We start from the raw sequence: 26,605 nt of genomic DNA, 5'->3' as shown, positions 1-26,605 counted from the left end.
GGCATACACAGAATTTTTATTTTTAGTAAGAAATGTCAAGGAAACATTTATAGAGAGTGGCTGCTCACTACTAATTCTTTTGTTATTAAACATAGGAACATTAATTACCATTAATCGTTYTGGCATTAATATAGATTTCACACAATAAATTCTTTACACACATATACAGACCCTATAATCTAATCAAGCAATTTTCTCCTACCTACTTGGAAGGGAGTGAAAGAGAGAGATTGTTATTGTTATTTCTATTTTTTTTTTTTAATTCGGAGGAGGAGGAGGTGAAAAAGAAACCAGTAATGGGACCTATATAAAAAAAGAAAAACAATATCTATTCCCACAGCCAATATATATGCTACTCAATTAGTAGCCATATGTTATAAAAGGCAACATTGAAATTCAGTTCAAAAGACGTACGTATGTAGCAGTAAGTCATCAAGCAAATGTATTGCTCTACAAAAGCAGTCATAACAACAAAGCCTTGTTCTTCCTCAAGGAAGTAACATCTAAAATAATTAAGCAGTGATTAGCACCGATTTCTAGTGCAGTTCTGATACAGCCAGAATTTCCACTGCAGTCAACAAAAGTTCACATTTAGTGAGAAAAACATTAAACAAGATAAACAAGAAATTTCTAGATAAACAAGAAATGCAAAGATACAAGTACCTTTCGTTCTGGGCAAGGTAAATGGGAGAGAATGTGCTGCAGACTCTAATGTTTTTCACGGGATAAAACTGTGCTGCTGTACTCTTTTAAACACGTGACCATCACGTTTACTGGTTCTCACGTGGACAGGTACATTCTTAAAACCACTGCAGAGGATTTTGCAAAAGAAGTTTGTCATTGCTCCTCAGATGCCTTCATTTGAATAAATATGATGAATGAATATACCGAATTTCTCAGTACCAACAAGCTGCAAGCTCCATCTTAAGCATAGAAGCTACAGTATGACTGATTAAATATGTATGCTGCTTGCCAAATCTCTGCAGATCAACACAGGAYTTAAACCTCACTCTCACTTTTAGACTTATAATTATTCTCCGAATGAAGTTTCCATAATGAACAGTTAAAAACATTTATTTCAAATATTGATTTACAAGTGGAAGCCTTACGTTAATATGTGCCTTAGTCACTTTGGGCCTTTACCAGCAATCAAGGTCTGTGCAAGCAGAGGAGAAAAACCGTATGATGATACCCTTCAACGGTGCATGGTCCACAGACTGCATTTTGAAGACCCAAGTAATTCATCCCAAATTCTGCAGCAAAACAATTCAATCAACTTCCAGCAGCTCCTTCAGGCCTTTCCTCTCACTTCACGTTAGATTTAATTTCTTCATTCCCTTCTTCCAAATCTTGAACAAATTAGTGTTTAATCTCTCCGCTCTCGCCTTTTTCCATGCCCTCCCACTCCAGAGAACTTGTGCCATTCCTGTCTCTGAACCTTAGCTCCTATACAGCCTCCAAACTCCTCAACAAATTGCTTTTTCCTCACTAGGGCTCTGATGCCCTTTTGCTCTTCTTTAAAATCATCCCAGAAACGCACTTTTTTTAGTATAATATTTAGTCTCCTCTTAAAAGAAAAGATAGCCAAACAGATTACCTTTTTTTTTCTCTCTCTCTCTAGAAAATCATTGAACATGACACATCCACATCAGAGCTTGGTCACTTCTTAAATGATATTCCATTGCTCATCTTAAATCTTTRTAATTTGCAAACTGTCTTAGGTAGGCAGGTCAGAGCTATTTTTAAGCAACTGGAAACGCMGGCAGCTGCGGAGACGGTGTGGGCTCTCGACCATCTGCGTGCAGTGGTGCATGGATGGCTTGGTCTGCAGGCTTGCCTTAACGCAGTCCTTCAAGGGGCAGATGCGATGAGATGTGAGGTCACAACAGGCCGTAGCAGTTCCTTGCTGACGGAAATTTTTCGAGAAGATTAGTTGCRTCACTATTTTGATAGTTCCCTTCAATGCATAGAAGGTCCATTGAACACAGCAGCTTAAATGCAAGCGCAGACTCATTTTGATCTGGCAAAAGCACAGGCTTCACTTATATTAAATGCTTTACATACACTTGACCATGTTATTAGCTGCTGTTTACTCATTCACATCAGATGAGGATCCAGCCCTAACAATTAATGRGCTTTGGAGAAACATGTTTATATAAAGGGGTCGTATTTTACAGGTGCTTATCAAATATGCATAAGCCTGCCAAAAGTGTACACAAATTCAGTGGTGGAAGAACCTAACTAATACAGCTCTGCCCGAAAAAGCCAAAAAGAGAAAAATTGCACCGAGGCAGTGTACCAGTGTGGTTTCCCATCTGCTCAGGAGATAAATTGCACCAAGTTCCCTCCAATAACATGCTAGAACATACATATAATAAGGCAGCAATACAAAAATGCATTTCCATCCATTGGCGGAATGGAAAGTAGCCTATTTTCTTTCAAGSAGCATCTACGTTTCACATGAGCAATTCTCCAACACAATGAAAGGGATACTCGGTACTAACTCATGTGCATTATTTGATAAATTTTAGCACTAACCTGCTTTTTCTACCCATCAACCTACGTTTTTTCCTGCTCTCAGGATGTCATGGAGATATCGACACTGACCGAACCAGATTAATAGAAATTAAAGGAACACTACATATTCCTGCCCCTAGCATTAGTGATTGATAATTGYTTTTTATTTTTTTATTTTTTCATTTTCCAAGGTAAAAGTTTGGAAATTCTGAAACAATAAGTTGCAATCCGGGTGGTTGCAAACCATAGGAGAAACACACATGCCTTTCTTCACCCCAACTGAGACAAGTCTAGATTCCTCTCAAAATGACTTTGCATGGAGTTAAATTCTGCTAAATGACTTTCTTCAGCTGCACAAAAAGCAGCATCATTAGAAAAGGTAAACTGAGCTTACAWAGTATATCTCTGTGATTAGAAAAAAAAAGATCAAATTGTGCAAGGTGCAGCATTTTCTCCTTTTAAACCAAAACTAGTGAGAGCTACCCTAATTCCAACATTAGTCAACTATATTCTGAAAAAATAAGAGACACTCAGAATTTCTAAAACTGCATTTTAGCATTGTTGAGCAATTCATACGTGAGTCGCTAGCTTACGGTAACCTTCTGGCAAAAAAAGAAAAAAAAATAAATGCTTTCAGCTTCTACAACATAGCAGAAAAACGCCTATGACTTCGAGAACCTGTCACAAGTTATAAGCATAAACACCGCAACTGTATATCTTCAGGAGGAACTTCAAATCCACGGAATAGCCCCTGGTTTCAATCTTTTTTTCTCCCCTTAATAATTGACCTACATAAGCAACCAAATCCTCAGTATGTTTTAGTAGCATAATTTACTTTTCTCTTACGTGTACTGTAAAACTATCACCAAATTCCCTAAACAATCTTTACAGAAATGTGAGGAGTGCTGTAGTTGTCGCAGTATTTAGAAAAAAAAAAAAAAAAGAAAAAAAAGAAAACCTCAAGAAATGAACAACCTGGTGGAGATTTCAATCCATTAGCAGCATTGAGCTTGCCAGTTCTCTACTGCAGCATTTGACAAGACTCTGAGCCAGAGATTAAGGCACATCTCCTGAGGAAGGAAAAGAACAGGAGCTTCCACACTTCACTAAGGATACGTTTTATTTGCAAACTGCCAGCCCACAGAGTGGCACTGACTTTCGGGTCATGGAAAAGGTTGTGGTTGTGAACCTGAACTGTGCCAAGTCAACCTGGATAATATCTTTAAGAAAGCAAATCAAAGAAAAATGATAAGGCCACCAGGGAAATCCATGATTGCAAACCACCTAAAATAGGACTCAAAATGCAGCTTGCACTCCAGTCAGGTTTTTCCTCCTCAAAAATTTTACTAAAGCAGGACAAGTGCCCAAAACAACAGGGAGCAGTTAGCTACAAAATGCATATTCATGCTGTAGTTTTTCATAATTTAAACATACATTCTCAGATTTATTTCACATTGATTGCTTTAAAAATGTTAATATCCCTATAGAGTCAAGCCTTATCATTACTTGATCCTTTGCCAAAGACTCTATTGGCATTCCAGCAACTATATGCACTTTTTACTAAGCCATTGTTGCTTTTTCCTGGCTTATTTTTCAAAATCTAAATAGAAGTACATAGCACATACAGTTTAAAGTATAAATCATAAATCACTCATTATAAAGGGCTAATTTTTGGAATCTTTATTTGGTATTTGCACTGGCAATTTCCCAATCATTTTTAAATGGAGTTGTATTTGAATAAAGACATTGATGCTGGTAAAGKTAAATTGCCTTCATCCCAGGAAAAGAGCTTTATTATTAAGGTTCTGCATTAGGTATAAGTTCTTTATGCTAACATCAGCAAGACAGTTTTCAGTGAAGGATATCCAGTGCCTAACAGCGAGAAGGAAAATAGCACCCATGGGACCAGAATTGGGAAACTCACCTAAGAACAGGTAGATTMAATTGTCACAATATCCATATTTTGTTTGTTTTAAATATGCATGTACGCACTAATAATGATCTTTAACAGAGCTTTGGGTGTTCAGCGTGGGCACCCAACTGGAGCAATAACAATCAGCATTACAGCTAAAGTCCACAGCATCATGCATTGCAATTCTTTTCTGCATGCCCAGAAGCTAAAGGAAGAAAGAATACAAGATACAATATCTTTTAATTGCTTTGGCATATCCAGTCCTTTCATAAAGATACGGACAGTGGCAGGAGTTGGGTCTTGCAAAGTCTGGATTTGAAAAGCCCACAAACAAAAAGGAACCTAATATCTAGTACCTTGCCTTATCAGCTTTGCCAGTGGCTTTGATGGCAGCACTGGAGGCCTCCAGCAGACACTGATCCGAACCTACATCTCCAGCGGTGTCCTTGTCCCTCCTCGCAGCCCAGCCAAAGGCTCGGGCACTGGGACGGGGGCTCTGAGCTCTGCCTTTCCTTCTCAGCAGAGCCTCTCTGCAGCCCCTTTTCGCTTGCTGGCAGACCTGCAGGTGTAAGTTAGCAGCGATTTAAGCTTATGGCTATATATCATCTTCAATACCTAAAGAAAAGAAAAGCAATTGCAATTCTTTTTTAATCTGCAGCTGAACTAAAGCCATTTATAGACAGAAAATGCTCCTGCTGTGTCCTCTTCTTTTCCTCATTACCTATGAAAATATTAACTTGATACACTGCTGATGCAAGGAAAAGCAAGAAATTTTAAACTATCACACGCACAATCAGTTCAATAGAATTTCTCTATTGAAGGAAAATGATTCTTTTTTTTTTTCTTTTTTTTTAATGCAGGTAAATCCGCTAGCATTCAGTTTTATTTCACCTGCCTGTGAATGGCTCTATCTTATTCAATAATAGCTGAATGGTAGTTCTTCTCCTGATGAACTTCCTACCTGCACACAGTTTGCAATTTCTAATAAGAGTTTCAAATTGGTCTGGTATTTTCAGTATAAATCAAAGCTCTAAGATCTCATTACAACCATAAGTGACAGCAAAAGTGGCACCCCAACCCAGATTAGGCAAAAGGTAACAYGTCTTTACTAAGATCAATGGAAGATTCACTTTTCTCCATTAGCAGAATCACTTTTCTCCTCCTCTCTGTTATGCTATTCGTGGTCAGGTATGGAAGGTAGAAGTCAACAGCTGTAAAGAAATTTGTCTTTTTTGTCTTTGTCATTCAAGATAACAAGATTTCTGATCTTTGCTGGAGCAGTCAAACTATTTGTAATGCTGAGATGAATAGTCAGTTATGATTCAAGCTTCATGAAGGATATAAAATTATCAGAGAAAATACAGTGTTCATGCAGAGGAGAAGCAYGGCATCTCCTCTTAGTCTTACGAGTCAAGAGAGAATCAGTGATTGGGAAAAACATCAAAAACTTACAGCAGGGAACTTTTGAACTGTTGGCCAACTTTGCTTTGCTCCTATAAATTTTCTTCACTTGCCATGTTCCTTTTGCAAGAAAAGAAAAAATCAAAACTATAAACATTAGTTAGGTTTGTGGTGAGGTGTTTGTCTGCCAACCTGAGGTTAGAAGCAGAGCTGGGATCCCAAGAGCTAGGCTTTGTATTATAGTATTGTATTTTTGATGCGGTAGTTAAGAGTCAATTACTGTTTCCATTATAAACCCTGTTTTTCAAGGGTTTATACCTCAACCATTTTCATTTCCATCATGCTGAACTCGGCAAACAAGTGGTATGGATGCACAATTTTTAAATAGACGAAATGAGGTAGGCCCATTTTTAGATACAGAGTAGTCAGAAACTCTTTGTCAGTTTTGAATATTTTTCTTTGAATTTAACAAACTAAACTATAGTTTCACTTTAGAAATGGGATTTCTTCAGGCAATTAGTCTCCATCATCAGATCCAATAGCCTTTATCACTTTTAAGGAAAGCTTTATTACACTTAAAGAAAAATACAGAAGTCAGTGGGCAAAAATGTCCATTAAAGAGCTGATTTTTTTTATGTGGGCAACTTACTTCATTTTGAAAACTGTGTCAATGCACCAATTCAAGGGCCAAACAAAGTCTTCAATAATGGTMATTTCTGGTAACATCAGATGGCTTTGGCTTCCCAAGCGCAGAGGAATCGTTCAGCTGGTTTTCCTGCCTATGASTCGAGGTGGACCACATCATCACCACCGCCAGGCAGGGCAGATGGAGGTCTCTCTCACAGGCCAGGTGACAGCCAGGCAGGATGGGCCCTCCGTAAAGGCCAAAATCCAGACGGCCGATGGCCACTGGCTGCTCGAGTGCTCCGCCTGGGCTATAGGTCATTTGGTTGTTGCACTCAGTAGCTTCTAATGGCTTAAAAGCTACTTCTGCTTAGAAGACTTGCTCTGGCAAGGCGAAGAAATCATTTTCTTTTGACTTCAACTTTCATGCATTCCTTCCACCTGAACTTCCTGCGTTTTCATGTTGATTGAAGATAGCTGGAATYACAGAGCAATGACACAGGAGTTACACAATCCTACTTCACAACTATCAGACTGACTCACGTTCAATTCATCCACGTGAACATCTGTTTCAAAAAAAAGTCTGTTTCTTATAAAGTACAAAAGACCTCATAAAATTAATTCGGACTAGAAGGGGTTCTGATTTTCCCTTATACTCCAAAAGTAAAACAGAAACAGCTCCTTACCTGCCAAGGTGACCTTCCTCACGACCTCCTGCAGATCCCTGACAGTACTCAGAGCGCGCCGTGCTCGCTGTTTCTGTCAAGGCAATCCCGAGCAGAAGTGCTTTTCAAGGTGTGCGAGGAGGCACAAGGCTTGAGAGCACGGTGGTGCTCTCTCGCTCCCTSGAGAAGGCCTGATCCAGCAGGTAAAATCCAGCTCCAAATGGTGGAGGTGGAGTAAAACTTAGAWCAAACAGAGGGGCAGAAACGAGTAGTTAAAGGAGCTGTTTCAGTCCTTAGCCAACATTAATATGCTAACTCAGACTAATGAAACTCTGAACTTCTAAAACACCTTCTCAAGTTTTTTGTATACAAATCATCTTCAGAACACCCAAGCAAGATATGCAAGTATGATCATGTTATTTTTTTTGTTCAGGAAAACGAATCACAACAAAACTGTGATTCACCCAAGTCACAGAAAATCAGTGTCAGAGTTGGGAAGAGAGCAAACCTCCTTGTTCCCAAAGCCATGTTTCAAGCTTTCAGCAGACTGCTTTCCCAGCGCAGAAACCAAGCAGAAAGCTATTAGGTTCTAATCCAAACTTTGCTGACGGTGATAGATTTCAGTAAGCTTTAGGTGAAAACCTTATTTCTCATCTGTGATTTATTCTGGAGCAAGAGAGATAAGAATCTAATCTCATGCAAGTAAAATCGCCAACGTTCCCAACTCCCTACACACGCTGCATCACAGCAAGGTGAGAATACCAGGCTGGTGGTCTTTAACACCAAGCTTCACTGCTGTCACCATTTGCCTTTTATCRTTAGATAGACGCAATTTTTCTCATGCACAACATTTAAAGCATATTACAGAGGTGAAATGCACGGTATTAGGCAACCATCTTCCCAGTCTACGCGCAACCCCGTGTGCTGCATGCGTGGAGAGTGCATGCTCGGATCATGTTTTTGTGAACGCTGACAAGCAAAACGTTCTCAAAAGCCATCAAAGCTGTCCTCATTAGCCTTTATGGGCTGTGCAGAAAATGTCTCCACTATTAGACATTTAACTGGAGTGTGGCAGAATGGTTTCGCTGGCCCCCTCCAGCTSTTTGGGTAAAAGGTCTGTTCATAATCAGTTTCTGCTTTTTTTAATGACCCTCAAGAGGTCCCTTCTGGTACACTTCAGCTCCCTTTCTAGTGTCCCATTGATTTTACAGACTTTAGGAACTTGCTCTTAACCTTCTGCTTTTTCCCTGGATCACTGTTGAATGATTAGGCACTATATAGCCTTTTGTTACCCCGTACATGGAGTGAGTGATATCTAGAGAATTAAAACACCAGTTACAATAACATTTGCTAGAGAAAAAGACTGCTCTTCTCTCAGGGCTATTCACCCTATTTATGTGCATGATTTTCTCGGAGAACAAGAATGATTTCAGACTCATAGGAAAAAAATACAGACTATCTACTTGAATACAAGACTGAAATTCACTCAAGAGCCTACATTTATCTCATGAATTATAGCAGCAGAAGTGGAAGCATTTAGTGTTGGGAAGGGTGGGCCACAGTCTGGAATATGGTGGGCAGTGTGTAAGAATAAAAAATAAAGATTAAAAAGAGGATTTTAAAGGATTTTCCAACTAAAGTGTTTCCAGTTATCTGATTTGATTCACATGGAATCACACCAGTGCCAAAAATGAATGCTTGCTGGGTTTTTTTTTTGTTTTTTCAAGTTGGAGGAATACTTCTTAAGATATGCCAGGTAAATTCGAAAAGCAGAATAGTTGGTATGAGGAGATCCTCTTAACCATAGTATAACAGTTGCACAAACTGTGATGGAGAGTACTGCATCTCCGTGCTTTTTAAAGATACGCTCGCTTCCTACCCCTGCCACGAGGATCCCGCTGCGGGAAGGACCGGTCTGCTGCCTCCACAACCGACAGCGGGTCCGCACCGTTTCTAAAGCACTGCTTCCTTCGCTTTGACTTCCTCGGATAACGTATCCGAATTTGCAAGGTAGGTTAGTCCCTTTAAAACGACGAAGGGCAGCGCTCTGGTGTCATCCCAAATTCTGCCAAGCGAGAGCAGGTCAGGCAGCAGCGGTTTAAACCAGCGTGCAGACATGGGTCTGGCCTGATCACTGCAACCCTTCGCTACCATCCTCTGCTGTCTGGCCAAAAGACACTGCGGGGAGGGGGGCGAATTAGTAAAATCAGGAACAGAAATTTTATCCATGGCGGCGGTGGTGGTATTGAAACGCCAGCTGAGAAGGAATCATCATAACGAGGTTCGTGTTTTGGGGAGGGAGAGAGAGAGGACTCACCCGAGTGAGCCTAGTTAAGGGCCTTTGCAGAGAGACGGCTTAACTTCTCTTTGAAACCGGTGAGTCCTCTCCCTGCTCGGCTGAGTTTGAATTGTATGTTACCCAAGTAACATTTCACAAATAGGGATACCCCTCCTTTCAAAAACTGCTCRCTCCCAAAATAGCAACCCAATTTAGCAATATTTTGTATCAAGACAATTACATTGTAGTATTATTGTAGTCTTAGTACCTCATTAAAACAAAAAAATGTTAAATCCTTGTTTTGTTGAACACAAGAGATGAATAGTAAATATTGATTTAGAATGAATGCAAACATTTCCCTACGAGTGGATAATTACAGCCTTTCTATGCAAAACACTTATATTTGAAGAAGCACTTCACTTACTTTGCCATGTGGTATACATTCTTTAGTACATTTTAAATTATACGTTGTCCTGGACAGTGTCTGCTCTATAATTTCTTGTGTCTCTACACCAGAGTCAGTATGTAATTTTAAACTGCAAACTTTCTGCCAACTAGAAGAGGAGAAGAGGCTTAACTCTTTCCCTTTGCTGGGCTCAGAAATCAATTTAGACTGCACACATAGTCGTAAGACCAGCGAGCTCAGTCTGCGAGCAGCACGGAACTAGTTTGGTCTAGCTAGAATTTAGCAAAGACGCAAGTCGTAGCAATCTTCCTTCTCACACGGCACTTTCTGATTACGTACCAGGGCTGGTGCGCTCTGATTTCTGGCCAGATCAAAAGGAGTCCAAAAGTTTGACCTAAAACTTTACTTGCAGACAGCTCACAAATGAACTGAACGTTTGAAAGACAGCGTGTAGGTTAAGCACATTCAAACATACATCTGAAGCAAATCTATTTATTCTGTCTACTTACACCGGCATTCAGCTGTCTAGTTCAGTCTCAGGCTGACATGAGACACGGGCAGCTTTTTCTTAAGGAGAGTCAGGCTTGTGCATGGTGCTTCGCAAAAGCAGAGGGCAGAATTTATGCTTCAAAACCTATAGCCCTTGTCATGCGTTTTAAACTGTGTAAGTTTATTAGGTTGCAAGACTGGGACATAAATTCAAATGCAACTTAATCAGGCCACGAGAATATGAAGGCAATACGCCCCCGCAGTAACTTGAGAGATTAATCYAAATGACTTGTGAATTTTGTTACCTTATACAGACACAAACACACAGGCATACTTAGTGTGTGCATTTTATGGGCCAAATTTTCCAAACCTGGGCTCTTGCWTCTAAATTACTTAATTTTCTTAAATATTTGCATCCTCACCTCCCAGTCTGCAAAACAGAGAAAGGCTTAAATTAGGCGGCCTCCAAAGATGTGCTTACAGCCCCTCGCCACGTGATACAAGGAGGTCCCTCTGTGCAAGCAGGATTTGAACATGATTCCAGACGCCAACCACAACACTCACATCCTAACCCAGCACTCACGCCCATCTCTTACACGTGCCACGGATTCTAATTCTATTCAGTTTTTTTATAAGGCATTATACATATATATAATATTCTTACATATTGTTTATTTTTATATACAAAGTACTTTTAGCTACAGTTCTTATACCTGCATGTACATGCTTGCACACTCACAAAGCAGAGTCCAATGTTGCCCRTACTGGATTTTTAGCCTAGGAATCCACTGAGTATCTATAACTATACACTAGAGTGAAATATAAGATTAAGTAAGTTCAAGGCAAAGTTATATTAAAAAAATCTAGGCAGGTTAGAAAAGTAAGTGAAATTTACTGTTTCAAAATGGTTTCCTGGCCAGGGGAAAAAGCAAGAAAGAAAAGGACAAAAAGTATATCAAAATACAGCAAGTGTTAACCAAAACAGAGCAAGACTGCTGGAAGGAGCAATGATCGCTGATGCCCCATATTTTCTTTACGATATTTCTCATTAACCCCACCCTTTGCCCACCGCCAAACCCTCTCCCCGCAGACATTTTTTTTCAGCAACTGATTGTATGGAGATATATTTCACTAACGTGTGTTTCTTAAGACACGGTTTTGTACTTCCAGAGCAGTTTAGCAGAACATTAAGGCAAAAAAGCCTTCAATCCTGTGGGTAAAGTTATGTGTCTACAAGGAAAATATTCAACCTCCCCACTTGGCACCTACCCCTGTTCTATTTGGAGGTAGCCACATCTTTACAACAGCACCCAGGATAGTCCTAATCGGAGCAACCGAAGAAATCTTCCACTGGAATTTACTTACTTTAAAATTAGCTCTTCCCCTTGCCCCCTATTCCTAGGATTTGCATAACCATAGGGGAAAAGACGACACAAGATAAAAATAAATTTGGCTGCTSTAGATCAGAAATCAAGGGGAAAGTGTCAGGGCAGTGTTTTGCTTTGGGTTTTAGTGGAGACAAAATAACTTAAACTACTAGGAAAGATAACGTATGACTAAGAAAATTCCCTGAGCAATCAGAGGATGTGTTTTCAGCTTTTTCACATTTTAGCTTTATTTTCTCACAGCAACGAGCTAGGATGAGATTTGAGTCCCATGACCAAGTTGGCGGAATCTGTGCACCCTACCTGGATAACCATGAATTGTAAATCATTATTTTATAAGAATTTAACTTTTCCGTTTCCAAAACAATCAAACGTAGTGGTGAGGGGCCCACTAATCATTACAAAAAATATACTTCAGATTCTTTCTTGAAGTGCCAACTCCAATAAGTCCTCCGAGCAAAATTAAATGCACGCTCTTATTCCAAACCACAGTTTCCCCCTGGGACGCGCGAGTCTCAAGTGGGGGCTGAAAGGCCAGTTGTACCACAGCCCACGGCTACACCCATTTTTGCATTTTTTTTTTTTTTTTTTAACTACTGCGTGTAGTATAAATTGTATTCCAGCCCACTCAGTGACTGTGCTTTCCAGCGCTGGTAATAAAAAAAGATGTCTTCATAGTTTCCACATTCCAGCACTAATGAGTGGGCCAGTCCGTATCTTCCCTCGGTTTCTCACAGTTTTTTTGTTTGTTTGCTTTAAAGGCTTCTCTACCGAGCTAAGGGAAGAAAGGAAGAGCGCTCTGGTGCACGGTGTAAGGAATGGGTGCCGCCGGGCCTAAAAGCAGTAGGGAAGATTCACTGTGGAAGAGAAATTGGGCGTGGGAGAAACCTACTAGTCCAGGCAGCTCATCTCCAGGGGTTCCTCAAGGTGGAGCCCACCACGGCGCTCTTCACGCGGGCCACCGGCGCGCTTTCCCGAGGACGTCGCGCCAGGGCAGCGCCGTCCGAGCGCGAAGCCCTCCTCCGGGAGGGCTGCGAGCCTCRCGGAGCCTCCCGGGTGCCGCGGCTCCACGTGCCGGCGCGGCGCCCGTCCTGCCCCGGCCCGTCCTCTCCTCGCCGCCGAGGAGGGGCCGGCATGCCCCGCGCGCCGGGCAGTGTCCCGCGGCCCGGCCGCCGCGCCAGCCAAAGCACACAGTCACGCCATGCAAATTTATAACAAAAAACAGAGCAGAGGCCAAACACAATGCCCTCCTGGTGGGAGCAAGTGTGGAGACAAGACTTCTTCTTCTTTTTTTTTTTCTTTTTTTTTTTTCTTCCTCCTCCTTCTTGGAAGGGAGGAGAAACGTTTCTTGGCTTCTCTCTTTGAAATATATCACAGGCGAGGGAGAGGGAGTAAAACTAGGCACGGGCTTCAGCAGATATTGATCTCTCTGCACTGTGAAGTRGATATTGACCCTTGGCAACTTTGCCCCCAGCCAGAGAACGGGGTCAGGGAGGAACGTCTGAGACAAAACAAGACTAAAATGTCTCTTTTTAGTCTTTCATTCCATCCCAAGATATTAAATTCTGGGGAATATACACATTCAGGCAAAGAAGGAGAGCGAATGAAGGCAACCRAAAGTTTCAGAAGGTGGGCAAACTGGAAGGAAGGGGTGGAGAGGGGTCAAATCTTCCCATTCCAGTTTCCACATCATTTCCAGAAAGCTCACGGTACAGAAGAGAGCTAGAAAGGGTGAAGTTCTTTGCTTGTGGAATGAGTCAGATTCAGAGGCAGAAGAAATAACAGTGGAAGCACAAATGTGCTCACACTATGAAAAAAAAAAGTAATTTGATGCTTTAACAATACTGGCACTCAGGAAAATGCCTTTTTTGAAAGCTGTCATGTGTTTARGGCTCTAATATTCCTATCCAGACACATCCCTCCTCCATTCACAGAATAGATGGCCAACATATTCATGCCTAACCCAATGCATTCCTGATCTTTTGGACTTACTATATGTGTGCAGAATAACTTTATTACAATACACGCAGTTGATTGCACATATTGTGGTCTTTGTCCAGGACTTTTTGATGTCAGGCATCCTAACTACAGCTACTGAGGTCCGGAAACAGCCTAGACAAATAGCCAAGACACTATTTCCATCTAGGCAGAATATTTTCAAGTGGAAAAAAGGCACTTGGATTAGCTTGCCTGGGTAGGCTTACTTTAAAGATGAGGGAAATATCATTCTACCTTAAAAGTCAATGGTGGGAATCTAGGAACTCAGCAGATAAGCCAGGTGGAGAACAAGTCTTTGTGTCACTTGTGATCCAGATGATAACCATGGACATAAGAAACAAATATGAATTTCCTAAGCACAGAGAATCCTTGCAGGGCTAGTTAAAACTGTATTTCCCATATGAAAGTGTTAACAAGCAGTGAAAGAACTGAAGCGCATCTAATTAAAAATGCATACCAAGGCATAAAGACAGAGTATAAGAGTAAACAAATGGCAGAGACCAGATTTGTTTGCAATAAATGAAGAGGAAAACACCACACAAAGCAAACTCATCCAGCACAAGGGATATAGAGTGAGGCAAGCAAGCAAAGCCACCATCCTGCAAAACCTCCCAGAAAAAGTAGAGCGAAACCGAAAAGCGAACTGCACGCCTGAGCGCAGAAGTGGAGGACCAGGCTGTGACGGCGAGGCAGGAACACAGCCCTTTGTTGGAACATTTGCCTTTTCAAAACAGGTACTTACACTGCTGCATTGCAACATGATTAGACCAAAAGGTGCTGCCAAGTGGAGATCCAGCTGAGCGTATGAGCAGGCCATCGCAGGACACAAAGCAAAACACGAAAAGCCTTCTGGAACAAGCACATCTAGATGTTTCTGTTGACACGGATCTAGTGAGAGGCAGAAAAATATCGTGTTGCRCCAGGAAGTTCAGGTTGTCCTCCCCGGGCACCGTAAACAACCATCTCTGTTTTATTAATCGGCTGCRTGAAGCTTGTGGCTACTCATGTTAGTGACACTGCCTTATTTGCATGGCTTTTCAGAAATAAAAAGAAGATGTACCACAAGAACAGCTTTTGCCGCCAGGAAATACTGACACCCACCACCACTAGTGTGTTAATCATTCTTAATTCTGAACAATGCCAGAAAATAAAGTCCAGCTGCTTTACTAACAGACTTGTGTGTGTCACACCTTTATTACAAGAAAACTGTGGGCTCTTCGGAGCCTGGAAGAATTCAGGGCTATTGGCAGCGAGTCTTCCTGTCTTCCCTAGCTTCAGTCATGAGGCCACCTTCCTTTCTTCAATAATTTTATATATATATATGTGTGTATATATATATATATGTTTAGGTCCTGCAGMACTGAACAATAGTGAGCACACAATTTCTCGGAAGCAGCGTTTGCTTGATTWCTGCAGAATACTGTCATCCATTTGTTTTCTCAACACATGATAGGCCACTGTGCTCATCCCCTTGGGATCCCCAGGCAAGCACAGTTTCCATCCAAATGGGGATAAAAGTTCAATTTTATTTCACGGTTTTGTCTTCTTTGCAACAAATCTTTTTTGACAGTGTTTTCTGACTGCTAAACCGATCCATTTTGAGCGATTGATCTAAAACATCTGTCTGAGAGATTAAAAGCAACATTCAAATGATACTGCAACTCTAGTCCAGAGGTGTGGAAGAGTTAGAACATGAAAACATTAAGAAACAGGAGGAAAATTTTAGGCAAATAAGTGCACTACACCGTGTGGATTTTGAGGCGTGCATCTTTTCCCTGAAAGTTTTGCCAACTGCCACATAATACAGGAAGTCATGCTTCAAAATATTTAAGGTTGTATTTCTCACAATTTCCTTCTTATCTTTCATAAGACTTACATTTTAAAATGTCAACTTACATATGGGAATGTTTAATCTCAARGATGCTGATCCATCAGGAAACTTTTAAAATCTTCTCCAAAAGTTTTTTTCTTTTTTATTTTTTTTTTCCTCTCTCCCCCTTCTCTCTCGGTCTTAATGGATTGCTTCTGTGTACGTTGTACCTGCTTTTTCGGCTGACATCACCTCCCAGCCTCAAGCTATTCTTCACTAAGCAGCAGAGGGAGAGGCGCAGTCTCTGTTGGGAAGGTGAGCAGAGCAGGTAAAATGGAAACAGATCCACCTCTGCSAAGCGTTAATGCTGGATATTTTTGTTGTTGCAGGAAAAATCATTCAAAGCTGCAGTTTGCAACAGTCAAAATATGGGCAGCAATCCTCTTGTCACTCACATGCTGTGCTTGCTTTGATATCGGTTGAAAATCCCCCAGTAAAGCAGAGGGTGTTTTGGGAATGGCCGATGAGTCAGAAGACAGCAGGTCTCACTCTGAGTCAGTGCCCAAGCACGGCTCCTCTGGGCATTTTTCTCCGGGATTTGTCATCAGGTAAGACATGAAACTCAGATCCTGACCTTACAGTTGCACAAGAACTCTTGCACAATGGTAAAATACGAGCAGTAGCAAAACTGGCCCGGTTTCAGTTTGTGCAATGGCCATCTACCTTCCTAAGGGCCCGATGCAGCAGCTGCTGAAGGTAGTGCAAACGTTTCCATCGACGTCAGCGGGAACTGGGCTGGGCCCTAAAGCTCCTGGCCGTCTCCGCTGGTGCCCTCGTCATCACGTCCTCCGCTAACTCTTCTCGGAGTGCACCTAGGGACCGCTAAACGGGTTTCGTATCCCGCCCCAGATGGTGGTGAAGTGACTTACRCAGTTCCTCTCTAAAACACTTTAGGAGGAAAAAAAGCTATCCCAACACATTTCAGTTTTCCAAGAAAATAGTAAAGCAGCAGATTTCATTCAGAACTGATTTAAAATGTGAAAGCTTTTTGCAATGGATGTAAAGAGTATTAGATCTGTAATAAGTCCAAATACCATTCCCAATGCTCTGCATCACATTTTTGTTTAAATTCCATTTGCTTACACTTTTGCCATGTTACTATATTTAGTTTTAGTACATGTTCCTTACTGCCAATGTAAATTCATTTAACTTCAGGCATACAACAGTTTTTCAATAACTTTCTGTTATTTGGCTGCATAATTAGTTTCCTAAAATATGATTTATTTTAGTTGAGTTTAGTTTTGGCCAGGAAGTTGGGAGGGGGTTGGGGTAGAGCTGTTCTTTACTGCAAGCAAGAATTTACCACTGGCAACACTGCCATGGCATGGACACTAGCATGAGAAATCCGTCTTTTTCACGGCAAGGYCAAATTTACTGAGGATAAAGTGTAGCCCCTCTCCACCCTCTCCTTCCTCATCCTCTTTGGCTACTCTCCAATAGCACCAGCTCCATGATGGGACTGGAACTTATTGCTTCGTTCAGAAAAAGTGGYTATTATGGAGCAGACACCAGTTTTCAGTGCACTGGATTGTATCCAGACAAAATTTCTCCAGTTCTTTATAACGTCACATTTTTCTAGGTCTTTAATAAATAAAGGGTTTGGAGGGGTGATAGGATTTTTTTTTTCCTTTACTAAATGAAATTATTGCTATGAAGTCCCTAAAAAATTTGCAATAATCATAATAAATGGCATTTTTGCCCCCACCCCCAGCTCATATAGTGCATAAGGATAAGCTTAACATTAACAGCGAATGTGATTTTCTCTCATTTAAATAAGCAAATACTTCACTGCTTTGCTGGAGGAGTATATCTATAAGGACAGCTCCTGACAGTGCCTCGTGTCTGTAGATGTTTAGGCCCCTGCACAACTTTGCTCCTGGAAACAGCTGCCCTGAAGTCAGTGGCAACCAAACTATGTACACACAGAATTCTGTATATTTGTAGAATTAAGCTGTACAGTTATTTTTCTTCTTCAGAAAGCTGCTAATCCCATCAGGAATATTTTATGTACATCTTCCCCTACAGTGAGGGCTGACTCAAAGCGGCAGATAGAGGAGCCATCTGTAAGTGTAACACAGAAGTCAAGTGTTTGAGACTCCCAGCTTCGAGCTAATGGACCAATCTGYGTGGGTGTGAGCAGTCCTCGACTCCAAGCAGAAAGCCAATTCCACAGAAAGACAATCATTAATTCCAAAAGCTATAACGAAACGAATGCTATCTGCTCTAATGAAATGAAGCTATAATACTAGACACATAGGTTAGCCACATATATTCACCTAGTCTGAATATCAGTGCTTTAAATAGCAATACTTATTTCTAGAACAGATCCAACAAAATCTACTGGATTAGAATCTCTCCTTGAATGGGTTTCTATTTCTTCCAGTCGCATTTACTGATTTACTTTGTGATATGCAGTACAACCCCACCGCAGCCTTCCTAGGGTGCTTCATCGCTCGTTAGCCTCTTACGAGCCCCTAAACCAGGTGAGGTTTCTCCGGGCAGGATCAGCTGGTGCCTTTCCCAGGCTCATGTTTCCCACTTGAAAACGGGGCGTGAGAGACGACCGTTCTGGGGAAAYTGGCCAGCAATGGCAGAGGAAATCCTGTTTCATTCCTTTTCCCCCATCGGGATGAGAAATGGGGACACTTCAGAGCGCCGCACATCCTCTTACACCGCCCTATTAYGAAACCGTTGTGGGGCTTTGAATAATTAACGCCGAGCGCCCAGCCTTGCCTGCTTACAGGAGCCATCAGGAGGGATTAGCTCGAAGCAAGTACTGATGCTCTTAAACTTCTTATGCATACAGCTGGCCTTGTTTTTTTTTTCCCCCCACCCCTCGTATTTCATTTAGCACCAAATCCTCCAGGTGCTCACGGAGCAGAACTCACGTTAGCTGTGACGGGGATGCGTTGCCGACGCTGATGCAGAGCCGGGTCCCAGGCACCCAGGAAGGATGGACGCGTGCTGAGGTGCCCCTCCGCTGCAGGACAGCTCCCGGGCTGGTGGGAACCCTCACCGTGACGGGTGTCGAGCTCAAGGTCCCTCAACATTGCTTGTCCTGTCGGAAAAAGGGCATGCCAGCTGTATTCCACAACGCTAAATCTCTTTAGCACCTACATTGCCCTACACGGGCTTACAGTGCTGAGAGCACATTTGTATTTTTCTCCTGCTACTTCAGATTTATACAAAAAATGCCCCAATTTCCATTTATTTGCAACAGAATATTGTCTGTCTTCTTGTTTTATCTTTTCAGCTTAAGAAAAATAACATAGGACATGATCRCCACTAACAAGATGGCACATTCTATATAACTTTTCCCGCTGTGTTGTTTTATTTACTAGCTTTCAAATCCCTAACCTTCGTCTCTCCAACCTCCTTTTAAATGAAAGGATCCTCTTGTCTCTGTGAAGTTCCTATCATCTACGCTGGTTTGCATGTTAAAGTTTCAGCATCCGTTTAGTCAGTGATGGTTATTCTGCTTAATGACTCCTATACCCCTGTTAATACTTTTTATCTGGCTCTAATATTTTAAGATCTTATCTCATATTAATGCTAAATGCTAATAATAAAGATTTGGTACTAATATTTTAAGCTCTAGCTGCTAGTGTACTAATGTTTGGGGAGGTGCTTGAGAGTTCATTGTATTGGAAGCACTGCCAGGCAAATTTTAATCTCTTTTATGACTACTGCATAAAAATCTAGGCAAAATAAATTGAACATAGGGACAGATTCTAGCAATTATTTATTTATCGACTATCCCACCAGCAGTGAGCTCTGAAACAGATTGAACACATATATATCTGTGTGCATGGGCACATATTTTTGTGTGCCCACACATGTGCATGTGTGTGTCTCTGCATCTTTTTGATAGACCAAAGAGAAAAAATAGCCACAGAATAAAGAAGTGCAGAGAGGGAAGAGCTTCTCCTCCACACCRTGTTATATAGGGTAGTGGCCGCATCGGATGATGCTAAGGTAGAGGAAAAGRAGGAGGCTTCTGTCCCCCAGGAATCGCAGTCCCAGCGAGAGAATTCTTCCTGTACTCTTATTTGACCATTTTGAACACACACCCATAAATAGCTCCATCCTCAAAATTTACAGGATACTAGAAAAAAAAATATACCATTACATAATAGCAGTCTATTCACACAAACCTCTGCCACATGCAAATGGCAAATAGGACCCGTTCCGCCTSCTCTGAAGAACATCCTTGCCACTAAAAATAAAATACAGTGCAACATTTATTTYGCCACCGTTTAAGAGTTAATGAAAGATTTGCACCTGTACAGCTGTTGCAGACTGAAACTAGCTTGTAGAGTGAATGTGTTTTCTGGTTGAGACAGTTGTAAATGCCTTGAGTAAAAACACTGAGGACTGCTAATGGATAGGTTTATTTTAAAGCATGCCATCTGCTATCAATCATAGAGAAGTATAGGAAGCAAGTTTGGCTGTGCTCCCTTCTTGCGAGCCTGATAAAGATAGGGCTGTGGTACTCTGGAACATTTAGTACTCACGAGAATAAAACATCAAACCTACTCAGCAGCTCCACTAACAATAATAAAAATGCCTCTGCCTAAAGGTGACATTCTGAATTTACGATTATTTGTGTCTATAAAGTGTATTCTTTGGCTCCTGACTCATTCTGACTGTCTCACTACAAGAACAATACATTAAGCCTGCCTGAAGTAAATGGAAATCCTATCCTTTTATTAAACCAGCAGCCAGTACCTGAGATGTTCGAATGCCTGTAGGACCCAAAGAAGGTTTTCTGCTCTAAGTGTTAATTCTTTTGGCAGGATTAAAGTCAACTGCAAAGAAAATGCTTATTTTGTGTACTCAGAACTAAGCCATTCTTCAGGTAAATGTAGTTTTAAAAGAAGAAGAATAAAAACAGGAAAACCCAAGGCAGATTCTGAATATGCAAATGATCACAAAATGAAGACTACAAAAACTGCAATTCACCCTGATAGCTCGTATTTTATGCTACTTAGCATTTGATAGAGGAAAAGCTTATGCTGTAAGAACTTGCCCAGGAAAACCATGTACAAAATGTCCAAAACGTATGTGCCAATCCTCCTTCGAAGTGCTGAACTTTGTATGTTCTGAGATTCTCCAGAAGCAAATCCAGGGATATTTTTTTATTTTTGCTTTTCTTTTTTCTATGCTGTGTTTGCCTCAGAAAAGGCTGTTGGAAGATGCAGATCTACTTCAAGCAGACATGTAAGCATTTGCTTAACTCCAGAGGTACGAATCGTGCCTTTAGCTAACAGCACCTCCCTCTTCTCTCATTTGCCCTCTGGTACCTCAAGGGTCAGGGGCCCTCAAGCCTGCCTGCTTAAAAATAATTAAACAGACAGTACTTCCTGGCAATTCACCATATACATACATACATATATATATATATATATATGTATATATATATATATACACACACACACACACATATACGTATATATATATACAAATACACACACACACATATATATAAATATAAAAGCTTAGCAACGAAACGCTCCATATCCGATAACACTAGGCTCCTATCTCCTATCCACAGCTTAAAATCCCCTTGCAAGTCTGCTGCTGATGGAAAGTGTTGCGGTGGAAGCTTGGGGATAACCCACCTGGTGATCAAGCCCATGAGCCTAATTAAAGTTAATAGAGAAATTAAAAGTGGGCAGAAATTGGAACAGCAACATGGAAAATAGAAGTAAGCACTAGGAAAAGAAGGAAGATAAAAAAGCAACGGGAAAAGTGAGCTTTCCTTTGAAGTCTGCCCTGGAAAGTGATGGTGATTTCTTTCAATGCCCTCCACACCCCAAGATGCTTTAAACAGTGGGCCATAGGTCCAAGCAGAGAAAAAGAAAGTGGAAGCTTAGGCTTATTAGGTTCACCATACTGAGATCTAGGCTTCTTATGTTCTGTATTCATAGTTTTGGTTATCAGGGGCTTCACTTTCTCAAAAGTCAGTGGTCATCTGACCACATTTCAAAGAATAAGATCAATTCCCTTATCAGGGATTGATTAGGGATGAAAAATAAAAATAATTCTTCAGTAAGGAACAAAACTAATGGATACTTGAAATGAGTAAGGTGAAAAATAACCCCCAAAAAGACAATTAGGAGAATATAAAGACAAAGGGAAACCACAGAGGTAAAGACAACTGTTCTAAGGGGCGACAAATCATTCTCAGCACCTTGAAGGGATATAGCAGATCGCATAGTGTTAAGGCTGTATAAACAAAGAAATGCTGCAGCCAATGCTAGAGTATATGAAAGCAAAGCTCAAGTAACAGAAAAATCTGAAGAAAGACAGTTACTGAGACTTCCATGATCTGCATGATCTTCTATGATTCGCATTAAGGGCAACACACTGTCTCACGGGGAATAAAGCATCAATGGTTGCCTCATATACCATAGCCAGCTCCATACCAAAACCACTCCATTAAATGCTTCAAGAAGAGAGAGGCTAAGTCACAGAAGGGCACATCATACCACTGAGATCGCAGCCCAGTCATGACCATTAGAACACCAAGTAAAAGTTGAGCAAAACTCAACTCATCAAAAAATTAGAATTTMATCAAATCAAATAGGCATCTGTTTCTACAAAGATGGTATTGGTAGGATTTTTTAAAAATCCAGGACAGAGCTTTTGGATAGCAGGAGGGAACAGACAGACAGTCGTTCCAGAGTCTCGCCAGTCGTGGGATGATTACAATCCAGGACTCACAGGAAACTCAGGTTCAAATCCTAACTCTGAACTGTGAGTGCCCTCACAGAAGACAGTGCCCAGTTACCAAAGAGTGTCCAGGGAAAGACTCTCTTTGGAGCCTTTCCCTATAACTTTTTGTAGAGAAAAAAAAATCTCAAAGCTTTTATTTCTCTCTCACAAGAAATGGAAACAAATTTAAAGACTTCAAAATTTTTCATGAGACAGAACTCTTGTTTCTGGCCAGCCCTAACTACTGCACTGTGCAGTGGTTCAAAGCCATCCTGCTCCTAAGAGTGCTGATATCACAAACTTCCCAACTTTTGTATTAACTTTACGGGTTCTTTTTAGACTCGATATTTAGTACACACAGCACATTTTTATATGAATGCTTGCAAACTTGGAGCAGCTTGCTCACCGGAGTTCAAGTCCCCAGCACACATTTCATTGCAGCTCTAATGAAAAAGCACAATAATTGGGCCTGCATTGCTAAGATTAGACATTAGTGGCCATATCAAGAAGAGAAATACCTGCAGATTAGCACAGCAATTTGCTTCTCTAAATCTGAACCTTCTAATCTCTCTCTCTCTCCTTTCTTTTTTTCTTTTTTTTTTCTAAGTAGCAGCCCATGAATATGGTAAAAGAATTAAAACTACATTTACTAAGTGATTTCTAAAATACTTCAGCATATGTTTTAAAAAACTGACAGGTCATTAAAACATAGTTAATAAACATTATTCAGAACTCATTGCCTTAGATTAATGCTACTCTAAAATTACAGGCTTTCACTGGTTCAGTCAATGCACGGCTACAAGAGTAACTCTGACGGGTGTTCAGGCCCTGGTTAGTACAGTGTATAATGGGTAGCTCAAGGTTTAYCATGTATTTGTATTTTCTTTCTGCAAAAGTATTTCTGTTCTAGCTGCAGACAACATTAAAACTTAGCAGGCTGGCAAGTGAGGCACTGCACAGAGGTTGCTGCAAAAGAGTGTGCACAGGGAGGAAGAACTACACTTCCTGGAAGGGCTGACCGAGAAGCAGCATCTTCTCCTATGGACAGCTTACTAAAACCACGTGGCACATCCCACAACTTTTACACCCCTGGTCAAATATTGCAGGCAAGCTTTTCAGTTTGTTTGGGCCTGAAATATCCTCACAATGGCAAAGGCACCGGATCTGTATACATTGTGCTGGTTAATGTTACCTGCTAAGGGCTCCTTAAATTGAACTAAAATAAGGACTTGCAATATTAGCTTTGCTGGTGGAATGACCAGCTTTCAGACGCACTGGCCAAGCGAAAGGTTGAATTTACAAAATAATGAGATTAAGTGTCAGGGACTGCACTGGGAGGCCTTGGCTTTGAATAATTACTGAACASCACAAAGTAATAAGGCTGCAACTAAGCCAATACAGCTCTAATGGCAAACTGGAAACAGAGATACAAAACACTGCCAGATTTAAGCGAAGACTTGACTCTGAAAACAAGGAGTAACAACAAAAATAAAATAAAAAGCAAAAAATGCAGCAACATTTCTCATAGTGACCACCTGAACTTATTAGCCATTTTTAGTCAAATCAAGGAGAGGACTGCCATGTGCGAGTTCTGCCAATAGCAAGTTTTTAAAATTTATTATGTGAGTATCAAGAAATGTTTCCCTTTTAGGAGCTCTGTTCTGAGCCAGTTGGAACCGACTGCTTTTCCTAAACCTCCTTGCACAACCTCAGTCAGCTCAGATACTGCAAATGAAGCAAACTTCTGCAAAGCTCCAGGTGGAGCAAACTTCTGCAAAGCTCTGCACACGTGGCTGTGGGGAGAGCCTTCTCCTTCCTACAGCACAAAGCAGCCAAGCACTCAAATTTTTGCTGCTGTTTGGGTATTGGGGAAGAATCTGGTGACTGTGTTGCTGTTTTGGGCTTCTCGGTCTCTCTTTGAACTATATCCCCTCACTCTTTTGGCTTTTCCAATCCCTACCTGAACCCTGCAGTTCAAAACACAACAGGAGAGGGCTGAAACTGCGAAAAAAATCAATGTGTTTCAAAAATGAGAATAATACTATTCATAGCTGGCTTAGTAATGGAGTTGAAAAAAACTATGGCCTAATCAAAACTGTGCCCATCTAACTTAAGCTAAACTAAACATTTGCAAGTGCTCTTAATGACCCTTTTTAACTATTTACAGGATTTAATGGGCAGTTTCTTTTTTTTTCTTAATAATAAACTAGTTGCTATTCGGCAGCTACAGCCTTGATGGTGGCTTTGATTCAGACATCTTTATTCTGAATTTGAACACTGAACCCTGAGGGAGATCCAGATTCTCCAACTAGTTTTATATTTCAGTCTTTTAAAGTAACATGGAGTTCAAAGCCCTTTGTCCATCCTGCTTTTACACTGCTGCTTATACCGAAGCAGGAATAATGCTTTGCACCCAGAAGTTAAGATCATTTGAACGATACCACTTAAATTAGGCTTTCAGGTATCTTATGAGACAAGTACACCAAACCCACCCAGAGCCAGGGTGCAGCATTTTGGCACCTCAGCCCTTCTAGAAACACCATGAACCTGCCGACCTTCTCCGTGCCWCCCCGCAACGCACCCAGGTGGAACCACGTGAACATGGGACTCATCACGGCCTCCTTGGCGTGAGTCTGCTGACAGCAGCACTGGGGCAGGGAGCGCRCGTCGAGGCTGTGAGCCGGCTGCCAACCCGTTGCAGATGAGCAAAACAACCTGTTAAGTGAACAGCAAAACGGATCTTCAAGAAAACGACAAGTGCAGAACAAGAGACTTTGTTTTCCTTCGTCCAGTGGACGCTGCAGCCCTCTGCCTTCTTCTCCGGGCTCTTATGGCACCAAGCGCCGCTGCATCCAGCGGAGGAAAACAAGCCATCAATGCACAAATATGTGAAAAATATTTATCGCCCACTCTTAGCCATGTTGAAAAGAAACCTGTTGTGGTTAAATGACTCGGTCAGTTCTTCAGGGATTTTCCGAAGTTTCCTATAAAAAGAAATCTGTGGGAAATGAAAGATTGCATAATCACTAACACATGCCAATTCATATAAGCCTATTATCTTTTATGGCATTTTGTACTCTATTGTCCTTACTCTAGTGAATTGCTATCTTACAATYCTTTTCCCTATTAAATTATTTACACATTTTGCTCTCTCCAGTCCTTTTGCATCAATAAGATATTTAACCTCTGCATTAGGGAAGAAAGCAAAGACAAAGGGTCTCTATCCATTTTTCACATCACGATTTTCTCACCTTCACAGGAGTATTAAGACAATAGACTCCTTGAAAATGGGAAGGACCTTTTCAAATGAGAAAAGACAGTAATGTTAACCAAATATTACAACCAAAAAGTTTTTTTTTTCTTAAAACACATGCATTTTGATAGACCCTTGCTAAGGTCCTGGATAAAAACAGCCAGCATTCACAGTTTTAAAATTATATAGTCCCTTGAAAATGTAGAAAGTTGCCTATAGGCCATCTAAGTGCTTTTTAGAAACAGACTTTTTAGAAACAGTGTCTTAGAAGCCTTAATCTTACAGTATTTCAATCAGATTTAGGTTGCTAAAACATAGATTTTAATAAGAGTTTCAGACCTTTAAAAACTTTTCGTTTTTGGCTTTTAGGAGTCTGATTTTGCCAGAAAGCCAGCCAGGACTTCACCTTTGGAGTTAGCATTGAACCGTGCTTTTAGTGACGTTTCCCAGTTCTGTGCTCTTCCCAAGAACAACTAATTAATGTGTGAATCACAGCTAAGCAGTCACCTTCCCAAGAGGTGTGGCCTCTGGCCTTTCTATATTTTTTAAATCAGTAAAGGAAAAGGAGAGACTATGGAGGATTTTGACCAAGGAGCCACAATCCTCTTTCTTTAAAATGCCCTAAATCCTAGAAGTAGTGAGTTTGACTACCACTAACAGCATAGCTCTATGATCAGAGCAAAGCCCAAATTAGCTGCAACGATCTTTAAATTAAGCTGACTTGAAGAGGTGACACSGGTATTGGTGCAGCAGCTCAAACAACTGCAGCCAAAACGGACTTCAGCCTCATCGTCTCTTTAAGCAATCCTGAGATATAAACGTCTGAGTCTCCTCTTCCCTCTGAACAGTGAAACAACAGCCTGTTTTATCAGATGCATATTTAGTAAGACCTGCCAAGCGTGCCAAGGCAGCAGGAACTTCTCTGCGCTTGCCTCTAGTCGCAGCAAGCCTACCAGGGACGTATCGGCAGCAGCGGCGCGCCAGGCTAACACGTCCCTGCAAACCGTGTCATCTCTTCCAGAAAAACGGTCTTTCCACTGCCGAAGTGAAGCGGCGCTTACAAAGATAGCCACTTCGGTCACTCCTGCGC

General features: G+C 41.2%; 1 long non-coding RNA gene across 2 annotated transcripts in view; it reads right to left on the bottom strand.

Annotated features, from left to right (window-relative positions):
* Positions 1-18,464, bottom strand: part of LOC146601294 (uncharacterized) — a 31,362-nt gene extending 12,898 nt beyond the window's left edge. The window contains exons 1-3 of one of the 2 annotated variants that reach the window (XR_014896272.1): positions 14,418-14,557; positions 7,141-7,359; positions 6,371-6,931 (exon numbers count right to left, since the gene is read on the bottom strand). This is a non-coding gene — a long non-coding RNA (uncharacterized LOC146601294). Of the gene's footprint in view, positions 1-6,370; positions 6,932-7,140; positions 7,360-14,417; positions 14,564-18,433 lie in introns of those variants that run through there. The other variant, XR_014896271.1, reaches the window with a different exon arrangement.
* Positions 18,465-26,605: the final 8,141 nt, after the last annotated feature.

The sequence above is a fragment of the Rhea americana genome, unplaced genomic scaffold (genome assembly GCF_003343005.1).
Source record: "Rhea americana isolate MKP2758 unplaced genomic scaffold, rheAme1 scaffold_105, whole genome shotgun sequence".
In the NCBI taxonomy this organism is placed as follows: domain Eukaryota; kingdom Metazoa; phylum Chordata; class Aves; order Rheiformes; family Rheidae; genus Rhea; species Rhea americana.
The sequence above is the reverse complement of the archived record's forward strand: the minus strand, read 5'-3'. Positions and strand labels throughout refer to the sequence as shown.